We start from the raw sequence: 15,670 nt of genomic DNA, 5'->3' as shown, positions 1-15,670 counted from the left end.
CACCATACTTTGAAAAAGATGGTCGGGCATTAAAAAGGTGCAGTATCCATGGCTTTTAAATTCAAAGATCAGCTTTGCATCATGAATCTTGCGAACACATCTTGCGTATTGAATCCCCATTCATTAAGTGGCTTAGTATGAACGATCGGAGGATGATAATGCCATGAATCTTGAGGGGAGGGTTCTTGTAGCAATCCCTGGTGAGGGTACTCCCATTGTTGAGTATGATCATGTGTCAAAAAGTGCGGGTGTCCTCCCCAATATGGATTATAAACATCAGTGTACTCGATTGCTATGGCTTGCTCTCTTGGCATCCAATTCTTCCATTTGCTTTTCAAGTGCATACATTTTTAGCTGCCAATAATCTTTCTTGAAAAATCCATGGCCGGATCGCTCGGTGTGCTCTCATGGCACTTAATTCTTCCATCTCATTTTCAAGCGCATACATTTTTGGCCGCCAATAATTTTTTTTCTTCAAGTCCATGGCCCTCTGTAATAAAAAAAGAATAAAACTAACAATAGTAAGCTATCAAAGAAAAAGATAAAAAGAAACAAAAATAAATATTTACAAAGATAGATATTTACAACAACAAAGATAAATGACTAGAGCAATAGACTACGTGTTTTCCTAGTATTCCTTGTGTCCCCGCAACGGCGCCAAAAAAACTTGATGAGCGATCCGCAAGTGCACGGAGTCGTCTAGTATCACCTCTCGTGCGAGCACGAGAGGGTCGTATTCCCCGGGCCCAAGGAGCTACTATTACTTCCCTTTCGCTCTATTTCCCTAGCCTAACACTCCGAAAGATGAATAGTAATTATAAAAAGAGAAAGAATTAACTACAATGAAATCCGGGGTACTACTACACACAATACGAACTCAAGGGAGAATCAAACAGTGAAGGGAGTGATTTGGACAACGAATCCCCTAGGGTTGTCATTAGGTCCCTGAATTTAGGATGAAAATGCGAGATGGTAGTTGGGGCCAAGAGAATCCTAAATTAGCTCAACCCGATGGTCACGGCAATTGAACCCTAATCCCATACAAGTATTGGGTCGAATCGCTTCCGCCCAAATCCTCGTATGATTGCATTACACCTCGTGGAAAATCTCTAATCGTGGTCGATACTCAAACTAGGTCCAACCCTAATTGTCGGAGGGGTACAAAATACCCGATGGTCACGGTGTATTTGTACATGGATCCCTTCCAAGCCAAGTGTGTCTAGTACAAGGGCGATGGTCACGCAAACTAAGTACAACCTAGAAGTTGAAATACAGTAGTTCTCATGCAAATCAACACATCAAAGTACACAAGACTTGAACCACAAAACTACAAGATTCCATAAAAGAAATACAACATCCAACAATACATCAATAAAGATGATCATCCAAATTACAAACAATCAACCCTAGAGTTCATCATATCCAAATCACAAATAAGTTAGTGCCTCATGAAAGAGGACCACTCATACAAATCCAAGGAACAAATAAAGAAGAAAAAGAAGTAAGAACTACTCCCTCTAGCTTTAGATCCCCTTAGATGGTGAAGATCTTGAAGATTTGAAGAGATCTCCCTCAAATGATGCCTTGGATGCCTAGGATCTTCACCCAATCTTCTCCTCCAAAGCTTGCCTCCCTCTTGGTGATGTCTTGCATAGTAGATCGCCGGGAGGGAAGAGGGTGCGGCGGCCTAAGAGGCCCAAGAGAAAAATCGCACACCAAAAGCTCTCCAAAAAAACCTCCTCCCTTTGCCCTAGAAAAAAATCGGGTTTTCATTTATATCCCGTCAGTCCATGCGGGCATCCATGCGGGCGCATGGAGCCCGTGAAGCTCACAGCCAAATGCCCAGAAAATATGCCGGTGCTATAGTACCCAGCTACAGTGTTTTCACTGCAGTGTTTATGCTACATCGTTTCGCTACAGTATCGAGGTTTATGAAATTCCAGCAAACCTCACGGGCACCCATGCGGGTGCATGGAGCCCGTGAAGCTCACAGCCAAATGCCCGCAGCATGAATAGTGATCACCTACAAGACGCTACGCTGTTGGGACCCCAAAAAATGCCGCTTTTTGTGTCGAATTCATCCAATTTGCATTTTTTTGAGCTACATTCGCACATTTATGATCTGCAACACCAAAACAACAAATTTATACTCAAACAGGCATCAATTCATCAAGATATACACAAATAATACAAGATCAATACGTATAAAATACGTACATTTAGGCGTTTATCACCAAACCAACAAGGGAGGTTACTATCGTCTTCTCGGCCCCTTTGATAACGTCTAGTAAACCAATGCCGATGATGAGTCTCGTAATGTATGGGCCTGAGAAGATCATTTCAACTCTGGCATACCGGTCCTGGTGGCGTAAGTACTCACTTAGACCTTTCACTGACATGATCATACTGCCCCTGTCCACACAGTGCTCTGTATGCACGCTGTGGAGTCAAACATCCAAGGTAATCTGTTAGTAACTTCTCATACTCCTCAGTGTCTACGTCTGCCTCATCGTAAAGCCCTAGTTTGACAGAAAACTGTGTAACACTCAAACTGTGGTACTAGCTGAATGCTCTGAACTAAATAGTGTCAATGTTATTGAAACTGGAGTAGGATCTGTCAAACTCAAAAGATGCAAGTACCTCCATCTTTAGTATACAAATGACTGGCTCTCTGATAGAAAGTAGACATCGCCAATTCCGTACAGCAAGTAAGTCTTCCACCTCGTCCGCCATCTCATCTCCCAACTGTATCTCTCTCAAAGCGCTTAAATCGAGAAAATGAGATTGTCCAAACTTCAACTTGGATAAGCGCTTGAAATGAACTTGGTACTCAGGAATAATAAACTCCATATACTCCGTCTTAGAAGAAGGCTCTCTTGGGTGCTTGCAGGCCACTTTCTTTGATCTAGGGGCCATATATGCATGAATTGAAAAAGAAATCAACCAAACAAACTCACAAATCAATATTGCAAAAATCCATAGGGTCATGTGAAAATTCTACACGCCCGTGTTGAACTTCGGGGCGTGAAAGCCGCACTGCCAAGTAACAAAAATCACATAAATACATGATAAATTCCTTCTAAAACAGTTCTAACAGCAATAACCCAACATGTACACATGAAATCGATGCAACATTCACTAGTTTAAACAAAATAAATCAAGATTGGCGAAGAAAAAGAGAAAGAGGGCTTACCGACGAAATGAGAGTATAAAACCTTTGAATACTGCCAGAAAGCAGACTAAATCCTCTGTAAATAGATAGTGAGGAGTCAGGAGAGTGCAGAGAGGTAACGTCTGAGTGTTTTGGGAGTTATAGAGTGAAGGGACGTGAGTAGATTTTAAAGAAAAATCGCACCTCTTCATGTTCTATGCATCCACACGGGCGTGTCGAAATTACACCCGCCCGTGTGACTCTACAGGAAGGGTCACATGGGTAGACACACGCCCTTGTGTGCTCTCAGGATAGCCTCTGATTGTCTCTGAATGTATCCGCACGGGCGTGTGGAAATTCTGCAGGCCCGTGTGCCCGACCCATAGGGGCACTAACAAGGTCCCCTTGCTTATATCCCGCAAGTGCACGGGCTTGTCGAAGTAATAATCCCTGGTGAGCGGGGTCGAATCCACAGTGGAATATCAATAGTGATAAGTGTGAAATTGATTCAATTCTCAACAATAAAAACAACAAGTGAAAGAGCAAAAGTAAGAAGAGGGTAAGGCAATCGATAAAGAATGGGGTACTCGGATAATGCTTCACCTAGGATGATCGCTTCAAGTGCAAGAACTCTCTATTATGCTTCCTAATCAATACAATGGTGAGTCGTGGAAATCCTTACATACATAGTCCCAAATCTAAGGTCAACTATGCCTAACTCTATACATGTCCCGGAGGAGAAATCGAACAATCTCAACACCTCGCACTCGCATAGAGTTGCAATGAGCTCTAGGGATTCCAAGTGATAAATCTCTTCCTAAATATAGACCTACCCCTTTGGTCCAGGTGGAAGGTCCCTAGCCACAATTAAGCCCTAGATACTAAGATCCTCTCAACGCTTCACTCCATTGCACGCGCAACTAGGCCCCAGCGGAGGTTCATCCCTTAGACCATTCACTCCATTATGGCCGCAAAGAACTCGAGGAACGGAGGTAGAATCTATCACGTCGGAGGGGAAAGGGGACGCTCCTGTACCTCTCGACTCACCCTCTCAACCCTCTCCAACCTAGCTTTGTCTAACGCTAGTGGTGTGTCACTCACTCACAAGGTTACCAACAAGAACTCTCAACCCTAGTGTCACTCTAGGGGAAATGTTCATACAATCAAGCATTCAAGGTTGGAACTCACAATAAACATCAATTTATTGAAAGCATAATAAAGAAGTTCAATGAAACGAATACATCCTAGGGTTCAAAATCATCCAAGTACCCACTAGGGGTTTAGCTCTCCATGGAGCTTAGTACAATCAAAGAAATCGAATGTAAAAGCAATGAATCCATAAAGAAACCCCCTCGATGGTCGTGTCGATGGTCTTGTGGAAAGTCCTCTACTCGTCGTCCAAGGATTCCTTCGTCCGGTATAGGATACGCCTCGATGGAAGCTCCCTACCAACCTTCTTCCTAATGGAATCACGATGTCGGAGCCATAGAACCTCTCCAAAACCTTGGCCAATACCCCTCGAAACCCTAGCCGAAGCTCTCTCACAAGTTGGGGAAAAGATGGAGAAAAGAATACCAAAATCGGGGTGAATCGGCTTTAAATAGGGCTGGAATCGGGCAACTCCACGGGCGTGGACGATACACGCGCCCGTGCGGAATTTCCACGCGGGCGTGGATAATTTCCACACGCCCATGTGGATTCTCTATTTCTCTGATTTCTCGGCCGGCTGTAAACAGTGTTGCTACAGTCTTCGACCTGATTAACTTCCCAATTCCATACTTTCATCGGGGTAACGCAAACGGGCACACGTTCACATCGTGAATCACTTGCTTCTTCAATGATGTACATGTTGGCGGGGCTCTTGTTCTTATATGCATAAGTCGGAATGCTCGAGCGTGACTGCCTTTGTGCCCCTCTAATTAGATGTGCTCACTCGAATGCGAGGAGGTTGACACACACTCTAGCATCTCACACCTGACCTATGTCTTCGCGTTTGAACCTTAACAAGATCTCCTCCAAAATAGGTGCATTATGATCCACATTGGCCCATTTCCTTCATACTCGGCCTCACAACCCTACCTGCTTAAAAGTAACATAAAAACACACATATTAATGTAGAAAACTGAGGAAAGTAATGCTCAACATAAGGAATGAACGCTTCGCATTCATATCGCACAAGCACTTATCAGGCACCCACACGCACCTGTGGCTTCTCTATCCTCCCATGAAAATGGCTAAATGTTCCACATGTCCCTGTGAAAATTCCACACGGGCATGTGGATGCTCACAGGGGTATTCACAGGGGCACTCACACACCCCTGTGTGCTCTCGGGATGGAGGAGAATTCTCTACAGAGTTTCACACGGGCGTGTGGAAATTACCCACACCCATGTGTTTTTCATAGGGTCATCCACATGGGCATTCAAACGCCCCTACATCTTCTCTGGATAGATTCTGAGAACTTTGCAGGGATCCACACGCCCTTATGGAAATTCCACACGGGCGTGTGGCCGTCACATGGTCGCTCATAGGGGCAAACGCACGCCCCTGTGTCTTCTCGGGATGGAGAAGTTGAGCTCTGAATGGAAACACATGCTCGTGAGGAAATTCCACATGGTCGTGTGTCTTTTCTAGATGACTTAGAAAAAATTACAAACTCTGTGGAAACTTTTTGCACACTTGTACACACATAGAGCATGTATATACTATGAAAAACCGACCAGAGAATCATGGAAAAACATGCTCAAACAACCAAGAAAATTTGTTAATCACATTTAAGCACACTAAAACACCAACAACCAATGAGAAAAACAAAATAATAGCGATTAACAATCAAGACACCAACAGTAAAGCTCTTATTCATTCAAGTACTAAACTAAAACTTAGAAAAACAGTAATGACTTGGGTTGCCTCCCAAGAAGCTCTAGTTTAACATCACTAAGCTTGACGAACCTGACCTTACCTCATGGGGGCTCATAGACGAAGGTTGCCCTCTTACCTATAACTTGGAAGCATGATGAACATAATCTTTTCAAGATAGAGGGAGAGTTATCAAGCTTGTTACCACACAAGGGTCCATCACCCTTACTCCATGCATGAACATCACCATTATCCTTGGGGCGCTTCTTGTGACGTTTCCTTGCTTGCTTCATCTTTTGAACCATCCTCTTCATGATTCCCGGGGTAGGTTGCAACTTTGTCCTTTATACAAAGTGTCAAGACTTCTTCATTCTCCATCTCTTGATCTAGCAAGCCCTCAAACGGGTCAAGACACTTCATTTCCTACACATATTCATCAATTAGCTTATCAGTAGTGTCGAGAAAATATAATGTATCATCAAAATCAAGAGAATGTCACATGGCTTCGGCGAGGCGGTATGTCAACTTATCATCACCAACTCTAAGTGTCAACTCCCTATTATCCATGTCAATGAGAGCCTTGGAAGTGCGCAAGAACGGTCTCTGACAACGCCCTTTTCCCCGTGTGTACCGCAAGTGCATGGGTTTATCGAAGTAATAATACCTTGGTGAATGGGTAGTCGTATCCACAGGGAATAGTGATAAAAAACACAAGAATTTCTATTTAACTAAAGTGAAGATGGATCGATAGTGGTGTGAACAATATTAATATGAAAAGAAATAAAAAGATCAAGGAATAAATATGCTATACAAAATGTGAGGAAAGGCAACCAATAGAAACTGGGGCACCCGAACTTTGCTCCCCCTAGGACTATTGATTCAAGTGCAAAACCAACTATCATGTATCCTAACTGATGCTTAAAGATTCATGGAAATCCTAAAATACACGGTCTCAAACCTAAGGTCAACTGTGACTAACCCTACACTATGCCCCGGTAGAGAAATCGCTCAGTCTCAACACCTTACACTGTGCAAAGTTGCTTAAAGCTCTAGGGACTCCATGTGATAAATCCTATTCTGTAACATAGATCTAACCCTTTGGTCCAGGCGAAAGACCTTTAGTCACAATTAAGCCCCAACACTAAGGATTACTTCAACGCTTCACTCTGCTACTTGCGCAACTAAGCCCCAACGGAGTTCTTCTCTTAGTACTTCACAATATTTCTGACCGCAAAGAACTCTTGTAACACGAAGATAGGATAAATCACACCGAAGGGGGAAGCGGACATTCTGCTACCTCTCGACTCACCCTCTCGACCCTCTCCAATCTTGCTTTGTCTAACCCTTATGGTATGTCACTCACTCACAAGGATTACCAATGTAGGCTCTCAACCCTAGTGTCACTCTAAGGGAAAACCCATTCAACAAGCATTCAAGATTGGAACTCAATTAAAGACATCAATTAAAAAAACATAATAGAAAGGTCAAAGAAACAATATCATTCTAAGGTTTACAGGTCCAAGTACCCACTAGGGGTTTAGTTCTCGATGGAGCAAAATACAATCAATAATGAAAATTAAAAAGTAAAACATGAAATCCATAAGTAAAACCCCCTTGGTATTCTTGTCGATTGTCTTGTGGAGTGGCCGCTGACAAGGTCCCCTTGCGTATATCCCGCAAGTACACGGGTTTGTCGAAGTAATAATCCCGGATGAGCGGGTATCGAATCCATAGGGAGTAGGGAATAAAAACACTTAATCTACTTCTTAGCTATGTGAAAAATCAGTAGTGATAAGTGTGACAATGATTCAATTCTCAAAATTAAAAACAAGTAAGAGAGCACGAGTAAAGGAGGAGGTAAGGCAATCGATAAAGATGGGGTACTCGGATAATGCTCCGCCTAGGACAATTGTTTCAAGTACAAGAACCCTCTATTATGCTTCCTAATCAATGCAATGGTGAGTCGTGAAAATCCTTAAATACGTAGTCCCAAATCTTAGGTCAACTATGCCTAACTCTATACATGTCCCAGAGGAGAGATTAGAAAACCTCTCAACCTCGCACTCGAATAGAGTTACAATGAGCTCTAGGGATTCCAACTGATAAATCTCTTCCTAATTATAGACCTAACCCTTTGGTCCAGGTGGAAGGTCCCTAACCACAATTAAGCCCTAGATACTAAGATCACCTCAACGCTTCACTCCTTTGCTCGCGCAACTAAGCCCCAGCGGAGGGTCATCCCATAGACCATTCACTCTATTATGGCCGCAAAGAACTCGAAGAATGGAGGTAGAATCTATCATGTCAGAGGGAAAGGGGACGCTCCTGTACCTCTCGACTCTCCCTCTCAACCCTCTCCAACCTAGCTTTCTCTAACGCTCGTGGTGTGTCACTCACTTACAAGGTTACCAATAAGAACTCTCAATCCTAGTGTCACTCTAGGGAAAATATTCATACAATCAAGCATTCAAGGTTGGAACTCACAACAAACATCAATTAATTGAAAGCATAATAAAGAGATTCAATGAAACAAATACATCCTAGGGTTCACAAATAACCAAGTACCCACTAGGGGTTTAGCTCTCCATGGAGCTAAGTACAATCAAAGAAATAGAATGTAAAAGCAAGGAATCCATAGAGAAACCCCCTCGATAGTCATGTCAATGGTCTTTTGGAAAGTCCTCTACTCATCGTCCAAGGATTCCCTTGTCCGTTATAGGATACGCCTCGACGGAAGCTCTCCTACCAACCTTCTTCCTAAGGAATGACGATGTCGGAGCCGTAGAACCTCTCCAAAACCTTACCAATACCTCTCAAAACCCTAGCCGAAACCCTCTCTCAAGTTGGGGAAAAGATGTTGAAAAGAATGCTGAAATCGGGGCTGAAATCGGGGCTGATATCGGCTTAAAATAGGGCTGGAATCGGGCATCCACACAGTCCTGTGGATTTTCACACGCCCCTGTTGAATTTCCGCACGGGCGTGGGTAATTTCCACACGCCCGTGCGGATTCTCTGAAACTGTCATTTTCGGCCGGTTGTTAACAGTAACTGCTACAGTGTTTACTACAGCCTACAATAACCTTCTACAGTACTCTGCCAAAAATACTCCCGAATCCACTTTTCATCGAGGTAATATAAACGGGCACACGTTTATGCCGTGGATCGCTTTGTTTCTTCAATGACGGATAAGTTGATGGAAATCTTGTTCTTTGTGCATAAGTCAGAGTGCTTGAGTGTGACTTCCCTTGTGCCCCTCCAAATGGTTGTGCTAACTCAAATACCAGGAGGTTGGCATACACTTTAGCATCTCACACCCGACCTATGTCTTCGCGTTTGAACCTTAGCAAGATTTCCTCCAAAATCGGTGCATTATGATCCACATTGGCTTCTTTCCTTCATACTCGGTCTCACAACCCTATCTGCATAAAAGTAATATAAAAACACACATATTAGTGTAAAAACCCGAGAAATGTAATGCTCAACATAAGGAAAGAATGCTTCGCATTCATATCGCACAAGCACTTATTAGCCGCGTCTTCTCTAATGGTTCTCTTGTTAAGCCTAGGGTACACCTCACCAAATCGATGAAAATGAAAGCTCCCCCAATAACTCTCTTCCGAAGGAACATGGTGTTGATAGTCGTAGAACCACTCCAAAAGCCTTGCCAAAGCCCCACTAAACCCTAGCCGCGAGCGCCTCCAAAGATGGTAAAGAGATGAGCAAAAGAATGGAAAAAAGATTCTCATAATTGGGCTGAAATTATGACTTAAATAGGGATGGAATCGGGTATCCACACGGGCGTGTGGAATTTCCCACATGCCTGTGTGAATCTGCAAGAATTGATTTTTCAGTGGTCTGTAAACAATAATTGCTACCATAATTTGCTGTAGTGATTTACTACAGTACCCCCAAAATACTCCTGAATTCACACTTTTTATCGAGGCAACATGAACGGGCACACATTCATATGGTAGATCACGTTTCTTCTTCAGCAAAATCACATTTGACGATAATCTTGCTAGCATTGCACAAGTCAGAACACATGAGTGTGACTGCCTTTGTGCCTCTCCAATTTGCATGTTCATTCGAGCACAATGGAGGTCGGCACACACTTATATGTCTTTAGAGCAAAACTTGTGTCTTCACATTTGTTCACTCCAAGATTTCATCAACAACGTTCATTCACGATCTACTTTGGCTTCTTTCTTCCATACTTGTCTCCACAACCCTACATCCACAAAAGTAACACAAATACACATGTATGAGCGATTAAATCTGAGAAAAGTAATGCTCATTGTAAGAAAAGAATACTTTGTATTACTAATATACAAGCACTTATCAGTCTCCCAAGTATCAATGGAACCTCGACATTCTCATCAACATCCAACACAACAAAGTCCACAGGAAATATGTACTTGTCAACTTTCACAAGTATGTCTTTAATGATGCCCCTCGGATGTCTAACTGTTTGGTCGACCAGTTGAAATGTCATCCGAGCGGGCCTAGGTTGTCCTAAGGCTAGCTTATGAAAGAAACTATAAGGCATGATGCTGATGCTAGCCTCTGAAACCGCCAATGCCTTTTCTTCCCCAAATTAACAATGTTGTGCGGAATGATAAAGCTCTCGGGGTCTTTCTTCTTGTTCGGCATATTTTTTTACAACACCACCGAACAAGAGACATCTAAGATCATAGATGCACTCTCCACCAACTTTTTCTTATTAGTCAAGACGACCTTGAGAGACTTTTCATAGAGAGGCATTTGAGATAACGGCTCTACAAATGGGATGTTGATGTGCAACTGCTTGAATAGACCCAAGAACTTCTTGTATTGCTCATCATTTTGGTTGTTCTTGAATCTAGAAGGGTAAGGGATTCTTGGCTTATAAGGTGGGGGTGCCACCTCCTTCTCTTTGTCTTCCTCCTCAACCTCCACGACCTTGGGGAACTCAACATTGGTCTTTTCACTAGGGAGTCTACTCTCAACTCCACGACCACTTCTCAAAGTGATCACCTTTACATGTTCCCTTGGGTTTGTCTCCGTATTACTATGTAAACTCCCTTGAGGTCTTTTCGAAAGTAACTTTACAATTTGGCCCACTTGATTCTTTAAGTCGTGCAATGATGTGGTGTGGTTGCGAAGTGTGGCTTCAACCAATTGAAATATCGTATCCTATGATTGAATAAACTTGGTCAAAGCCTTCTCTAAATTAGTCATCCGGTTTTCCAACACTGAAATTTGATTCTCCATGTTCGGGGATTGTTGATGTTGTTGGAAACCCATTGGTGCCATAGTCTTTCAGCTGCTCTTGACTATTCTAAGAATGGGTTGGATGGTTCCTCCACCCTAGATTGTAGGTGTTGCTATATGGATTTCCTTGTCCTCTCATTGCATCACCTACAAAATCTACTTGTTCCATGAAAGTGGTAGCACTAATCGAAATTGGTCAATCAGATGGCACATGTCCTCCCCCACACCCAATATAACTCATCATGGCCACCACTCTAAGAAAAGTTAGAGTGTCCAACTTCTTTCTTAATGACTCAACCTGCGCCGCCAATGATGTGACTGCATCGATCTCATGAAGTCTCACTACCGTCTTTCTGTCGCATGTGTTCCACTGATAATTGTTCATAGCCATTTCTTCAATGAGATGTCAGGCTTCTTCAGGGGTCTTACTTCCTAAGGTATCTCCTGCTGTAGCATCAAGTAACTGCTTTAAAAAGTTTGAATAATTATTCACTCGGGGAACCCATGTTGATGACATTTCTACAGGAGCTCCTTGAACCTATCCCATGTCTCATAAAAAGTCTCAAATTCCGTTTGCACAAAAGAAGATATCTCATTCTTGAGCTTTGCAGATTTTTTTGAAAGGAAATATCGGTTAAGAAAAGCTTCTACCATCTCCTCCCATGTAGTGATCGACGCTTTAGGTAATGAATGTAGCCATTGCTTTTTGGTCTCCCTTTAAGAAAAATGGTAAGGCCCTTAACTTGATAGCATCATCCATGACACGATTAATCTTGAGTATGTCGCACACTTCCAAGAAGTTTTCAATGTGATTGTTTGGATCCTCTTTGACCAAATTACTAAATTGTGCTAACTGCTGTAACATCTGGATGAAGCCTGGCTTGAGCTCAAAACTCTGAGCCGTAATCAGTGGCCACACAATGTTGGATTGCGTGCCAATAACTGCAGGTCTAGCATAATTTGAGAGTGTCCTCTACTTCTCATTCTATTCTGCCATATTATCAAACCCTTCACCTTCTATCTCAGCTTGATTAAACTGTTCTTGCATAGGTTCTTTTCCCTTTCTATGAATTCTCTTTCCAATATTCGGATTGCCTTTAACTAAAGTCAAAGGGTTTCCTCCAGCCATAACCAGGAGCTGTAACCAAAGAAAGAAAAACAAATCAGAATGATGGAATAATAAGGAAGTGTGAAATAGAACAAGTGATGAATATAACTAAAATGGCAAAGTGCAAAATCCATCCAAACACCTATTCCCCGACAACAGTGCTAAAAACTTGAGATACCCCTTACATGTGTGTACCGTAAGTGCATGGGTTGTCGAAGTAATAAAGCACCCTGGTGAGTGGGTAGTCGTATCCATAGGGAATAGTGGTCAAAAACACAAGTATTACTATTTAACTATAGTGAGAGTGATTGATTAGTTGTGTGAACAATATTAATGCAAAGGAAAATAAAGAAAAGAAAGGAAGAGATGCAATAGAAGTAAGGAGAGGTAATCGATATAAAGATGGGGCACCCGGACATTGCTCACTCTAGGACTATTGTTTCAAGTGAAAGACTAATCATTATGCCTCCTAACTGATGTTGAATGAGTCGTGGAAATCCTAAAACACATGGTCCCTAATAATAAGGTCAACCGTGACTAACCCTACAGTATGACCTAGCGAAAAGGAATACTCTCAACAACTCACACTATGTGGAGTTGCATAAAGCTTTAGAGAGTCCAAGTGATAAACCCTATTCCCTAATATAGATCTAACCCTTTGGTCCAGGAGAAAGGCCACTAGTCACAATTAAGCCGTAGTACTAAGGATTACTTCAACACTTCACTCTGTTGCTTGTGCAACTAAGCCCTAGTGGAGTTTGTCTCTTAGCATTTCACTCTATCATGATCGCAAAGAACTCTTGAAACGTAGAGGTAGGATAAATCACATCAGAAGAGAAAGGGGACATTCCGCTACCTATCGACTCACCCTCTCGACCCTCTCTAACCATGCTTTATCTAACCCTCATGGTGTGTCACTCATCTACAAGGATTACCAAGATAGATTCTCAACCCTAGTGTCACTCTAATGGAAAATTAATACAACAAGTTGAATAAGCAAAACAAGAGTCATGACCTTTTATTCGGGCAGAACTCGACCATCCACATGGGCGTGTGGACACCCGTGTAAATTTCCAGAAGTCACTTTCTTGCGAGCTGTAAACAGTAATTGCTACAGTACTTTTACTGCGATGAATTGCTACAGTGCATAGCTAGAACACTCTCGAATCCACACTTTTCATCAAGACCACATGAATGGGCACACATCCATGAGGTAGATCGGTTTACGTATTCAACTAAACCACATTGACGAAGATCTTACTAGTATTGCACAAGTCAGAACACATGAGTGTGATTTGCCTTTGTGCCCCTCCAAATTGTGTAATCGCTCAAGAAACATGGAGGTTGGCACACACTCACATGTCTTTGAGCACAACTTGTGCCTTCACATTTATTCACTCCCATACATCATCAACAAATGCATCCATGATCTACTTTTGGTTTATTTCTTCCACAATTGTCTTCATAACAATAGATGCACAAAACAATAGATATATACACAAATAAGCGATAAATTATAAGAAAAGTAATGCTCAATGTAAGAAAAGAATACTTCGTATTACTAATACATATGCACTTATCATGGCCTTAGGAGAAGAGTATGTGAGCCATGTTCATGAAGGGTACTATTGCAAAATAACATAGCAAAAACAATGTTTACATGACCGCAAAAAAATTTCACGCGATCGCATGGCAATTTTTGCAGCACACGGGCTCGTGAAAACTCACGCAGTCGATTAGAGGCACATGACAGATGCAGTTTTTGACTATAAATAGCCCTTTTGCCCTATTCTTTGGGGTCTTTTGGATAGCATTTGAAGGGCGAAGTGGCTAGAGTTTGAAGAGGATGTCTTTTGCAAATTTGGGGGGTGTTATTCACCAACTTTAATAGATCCTTTCTCCGTCATAGCATTAAGGGAGCCTTAGGAACCCTAGCATTGGAGAGGGATCCTTCAAGACATTGAGTGATCCATCAAGGCCATCATTATGAATTCAAGGAGGTTTTATTCCATGATTTTCATTGTTTTTCATTGCATTATTCTTTGCTTTGTAATTTTCTCCATGGAGGGGCAAACCCTAGTAAGTTTCTGGGCATGTGAACCGTAGGATCATATCTTTTTATTGATTTACTTTATGTTTTATATTAAATATAAGTTTATTTGAGTTTTAATCTTGTTTTATCATTGCTTGCAAGTTCTATTGATCCTTGTGATTGATTTGTATTTGTTTCCTTGGTGAGAGAGAGGTCTACATTAGGGTTAGAACTCCAAGATTGAAGAGGGTTGAGTAGGTGAGTCATGAGATAGTGTAGTGTCCCTTTTTTCCTCCGATGAGTGCTTCCTATCTATGTATTCCCTAGACTTTATGCAACCATATTTGGTGTGAGGTGTGAGATTAAAAGATTTCTCCGCCAGGACCTTGTAGGGGGTTAGGAATCTTTCATCTAGAAGTAGGGTTAGAGTTTATTGCAGTCATATGTGGTGTGAGGTTTTGAGATTGAGTGATTTCTCTACTTGGGACCTCGTAAGGTACTAGTATCGGTGGCCTGGAGCAAGGACCAATTGTTCTTGGATTACCTCAACTCATCTAACTCATTTTAGAGATATTTAGTAAATCTTGCGCTTCATATTAGATCCTAGGGGGAGCATTGCTCGGGTACCTCATCTTTATTGATTGAGACTTCCCTTATTTTACTTTTCCTTTACTTGCTTGCGATATTCATATTCTTGCAATTGAGTTTATTTCATCATAATCATGATTCTTACTAGATAACTAAGAAGTGGTTACTACTAATACTTCCATTCCCAGTGGATTCGACTACCCGACTCACTGGGCATTTTACTACTTGATAAGTGCTTGTGTGATAAAAATGTGAACTATTCTTTCCTTATGTTGAGCATGACTTTTATCAAGTTTTAGCACTAATACTTGTGCATTTGTGTTACTTTCATGCATATAGGGTTATGAAGCCAAATGTTAAAGAAAGAAGCCAATGTAGATCGTGAACATACACATTTGGAGGAAATCTTGAGAAGAATCAAATGTGAAGACATAAGTAGGGTTCAAGATGCGAGAATGTGTGCCAACCTCCTTGTATTCAACCTAGCACAATGATTTAGAGGGGCACAAAGGTAGTCACATTCGAGTATCCCAATTTGTGTATTGATAGCAAGTGCTTTACTAATGAGTCTTTTTATTGAAGAAGCAAAATGATCTACGACGTAAACGTGTGCCCGTTTACTGCTCACAACTGGCTGAGAAATTAAATTTCAGAGAATCCACATGAGCGTGTGGAAATTACC

General features: G+C 41.9%; 1 non-coding gene across 1 annotated transcript; it reads left to right on the top strand.

Moving 5' to 3' along the window:
* The first annotated feature begins 11,759 nt into the window (after positions 1-11,759).
* LOC120279714 lies at positions 11,760-11,866 on the top strand. Its single transcript, XR_005542019.1, has one exon. It is a non-coding gene; the product is annotated as a small nucleolar RNA R71 (small nucleolar RNA).
* Positions 11,867-15,670: the final 3,804 nt, after the last annotated feature.

This window comes from Dioscorea cayenensis, chromosome 16, assembly GCF_009730915.1.
Source record: "Dioscorea cayenensis subsp. rotundata cultivar TDr96_F1 chromosome 16, TDr96_F1_v2_PseudoChromosome.rev07_lg8_w22 25.fasta, whole genome shotgun sequence".
NCBI classification, from domain to species: domain Eukaryota; kingdom Viridiplantae; phylum Streptophyta; class Magnoliopsida; order Dioscoreales; family Dioscoreaceae; genus Dioscorea; species Dioscorea cayenensis.
The sequence above is the reverse complement of the archived record's forward strand: the minus strand, read 5'-3'. Positions and strand labels throughout refer to the sequence as shown.